Genomic DNA, 3,281 nt, shown 5'->3' with positions numbered 1-3,281 from the left:
TGGCTGCTCCTTGCAGCCACTTTTCATGCAACAGCTAGCATGTTCAGGGTCATAGCATACTGCTGGATGAGTGACGGTGGGGTCAGCCAAGCCCCCAGGATCCAGGGAGGACAAGAAGCAGGCAGGCCTTGCAGATGAAAGCTCAGAAATCCTGAGCCATCAAGGGCTACCTGATATCCCTGAAGTCCCTCCACTCTAGGTTTCCAAAAACAGCCCACACCCCTCTCTCACAGCTCCCTTATAACAACAAAAGGGGGGAGATCAGCTCGGCGCTTTGTGACCACCTACAGGGGTGGGATAGGGAGGGTGGGAGGGAGGGAGACGCAGAGGGAAGAGATATGGGAACATATGTATATGTATAACTGATTCACTTTGTTATAAAGCAGAAACTAACACACCATTGTAAAGCAATTATACTCCAATAAAGATGTAAAAAAAAAAAAACTCATGAAAAAAGAAAAACAAAAGGGAACATAAAGCAGGAGTCAGATTAAGTGCCTTAGAGGGCGATGAATGGAGCTCACACTGTTTGCAGGGGTTGTGCCAGGAGGCTCAAAGCGCTAGACGTGGCAGAGTCCCCAGGGTTCATCTAATCCTTACCTCTCCTTGTACGGATGAGGGAACTGAGGCCAGGGAGGAAGGGACTCACACTGGGTCACACAGGTTAGTGGTGAACTCCCGGTCTTAAGTAATCTCCCCGGCCAAAGGGCCTGCTTCTCCATTGGAACCCAGAACACGGGCCCTAAAGTCAGTCACTGCTCCTTGACATCATCACTCCAAACCCAAGTGGCATAATCTGCCGCATCACTCTTGGTACCGACGGAGCGGCGGGTGGTCCTTACTGAGAGGTGTGGTTCTGCGGGTTCAGCCCTAATCAGAGAGCGCGGTAGCTGGGGTTAGGGCAGTCGGAGAACGGTCGGAGGTCCATGGGGCGCTTGGCCCGGCCGGCCGCAGAGCTCTCGCAGGCCCTGGCGGAAGTCGCGGCGCAGCAGGCAGTAGAGCATCGGATTGAGGCAGTTGTTGGAGCGCGCCAGGCAGATGGACAGGGGGAAGAGGAAGGCCTGAGACAGGAAGTAGGCGCGGTCCCAGGGCACGACGTTCAGCTTGACCAGCAGCCCCCAGAGCATAAGTGCTTGGTTGGGCAGCCAGCAGAGCACGAAGGCCAGCAGCACGCAGGCCAGCGCGCGAGTAACCCGGGAGCGTCATCGGAGCCGGACCCCAGGCGGCCAGCATGCCCGCCGCCAACGCAGGAAAGGTAGGAACAGCAGCGAGCAGGTGCCCAGCGTGGCCAGCCGCAGCACAAAGGCCACGGCGATCTTTTGCAGATGGTAGAAGGCCAGCCAGTCGGGACCGCCGTCGGGGAAGCGCAGCAGGCACAAGCGTTCGCCCCCGACGCTGGCCACTGTGGCGAACAGGGCGGTGGGCGCGGTGGCCAGGACTGCAGTGGCCCAGAGCAAGCAGCACACCTAGACAGCCCATGGGGTGCCGAGCCGACTGGGGCGCAGCGCGCTCGCCACCGCGCAGTAGCGCGCCACGCTGATGGCGCTGAGGAAGAGGCTGCTGGCTTACATGTTGAGCACCGTGAGCACCACCTTGCACATGGCATTTCCGAAGGGCCAGCTGAAGTCACGCACCATGTCAACGGCCCAGAAGGGCAGTGTCAGCACGAACTGCAGGTCGGTGGCTGTAAGGTTGAGGAGGAAGCAGTTGAGCAGCGAGCGGCGGCGCCGTTGCTGGGACCGCACCAGGACCAGCACCAGAACGTTGCCCACCAGCCCAAAAGTGCACAGGGCCAGCTAGGCGCCAGCGATCAGTGCGCGCAGCGCCAGCCTCCGCCACACCCTCCAGGCCGTGCAGGTCTGCGGGGACCCAAGGTCGGGCGAGTGCTCTCAGATCCGTTGCCCACGGAACTGTTAGGGGGCTGCCCCGACGACGCGTCTCCAAGCCAGTTCAGGGGGAGCACGGCCCCGATGGCGCGGGCGATGAGACAGCTGCCTCTGGCTGACGCCATCACCCTTGGTGGCGCGCAGGGGTCCGCTCAGGTCCCCTCAGAGAACAGCGGCAGGGCTTCGAGAAGTACCTGTGTTCGGTAGCGCGCCGCAGAACTTTTAAAGGGATGAAGGCAGCCCCGATTGGCCAGTTGCACCCGTGCCCCGCCCTAAGAGCTTCCAAGCTGTATTTCTATTGGCTGCTTCTTCACCTTCGATTTCCTCAAGAACTGAGGACCCGCCGCCTGGGTGGAAGCCGGGAACTGCGACCTGGGGGCCGGAAAGTCGGGACCCGGGAAATGGCTTCTTAGATTCACTTGGGCGCAGGATCGCGGCTTGGGTCGCTGCGTGAAGACGCAACGCCAGCAACAGAGCTTCTCCCGCAGCGGTTCCGACACTCGGGACTGAAGGAGACGGTTTCAGACAAATTTCGCCTCGGGAGGCAGCATACCCCTTCACCTTCAGCGTGTGCGGGTCTGGAGATATTCAACGGGAGACTGCGGAGGGTTGCTCAAGACCAGACAGCAGGGCATGGCAGCCCCTTTGCCCTCCAGCCCTGATCCTCTGAACGGTCCCCCAACCCCCGACTTTTTTTTTTTTTTTTGGCCGCGCCATGCGGCTTGCGGGATCTTGCGGTTCCCCGACCGACCGGGGATGGAACCTGGAACCCCAGCAATGGAAGCGCGGATTCCCAGTCACTGGCCCGCCAGGGAATTTCCTCTCCCTCTCCCTCTCCCTCTCCCCTTTCCCCCTCTTCCCCTCCTTTTTAAACTTTTTATTTTATATTGGAGTATAGGCGATTAACAATGTTATGTTAGTTTCAGGTGTACAGCAGAGTGATTCAGTTATACATATAAATGTATCTATTCTTTTTCAAATTCTTTTCCCATTTAAGTTGTTACATAATATTGAGCAGAGTTCCCTGTGCTACACAGTAGGTCCTTGTTGGTTATCCATTTTAAATATAGCAGTGTGTACATGTCAATCCCAAACTCCCTAACTATCCCTCCTCCCTCCGAATTCTTTTTTTTTTAATGCTTATTTATTCTTATTAGTCATCCATTTTATACACATCCGTGTATACATGTCAATCCCAATCTCCCAATTCATCCCACCCCCACCCGCCCCTTCCGCTTTCCCCTCTTGGTGTCCATACGTTTGTTCTCTACTTCTGTGTCTCAATTTCTGCTCTGCAAACCAGTTCATCTGTACTATTTTCTAGGTTCCACATATATGCCTTAATATACGATATTTGTTTTTCTCTTTCTGACTTACTTCACTCTGTATGACAGG

The 3,281-nt window shown here is 56.4% G+C and overlaps 1 pseudogene across 1 annotated transcript; it reads right to left on the bottom strand.

The window, feature by feature from the left end:
* Nucleotides 1-303: 303 nt before the first annotated feature.
* Nucleotides 304-2,011, bottom strand: LOC309967481 (relaxin-3 receptor 1-like; annotated as a pseudogene). Its single transcript has one exon. The product of its transcript is annotated as a relaxin-3 receptor 1-like (transcript).
* Between the last annotated feature and the right edge of the window lie 1,270 nt (nt 2,012-3,281).

Source organism: Leucopleurus acutus, assembly GCF_964270905.1.
Source record: "Leucopleurus acutus genome assembly, chromosome: 1".
Lineage (NCBI taxonomy): Eukaryota > Metazoa > Chordata > Mammalia > Artiodactyla > Delphinidae > Leucopleurus > Leucopleurus acutus.
The sequence above is the reverse complement of the archived record's forward strand: the minus strand, read 5'-3'. Positions and strand labels throughout refer to the sequence as shown.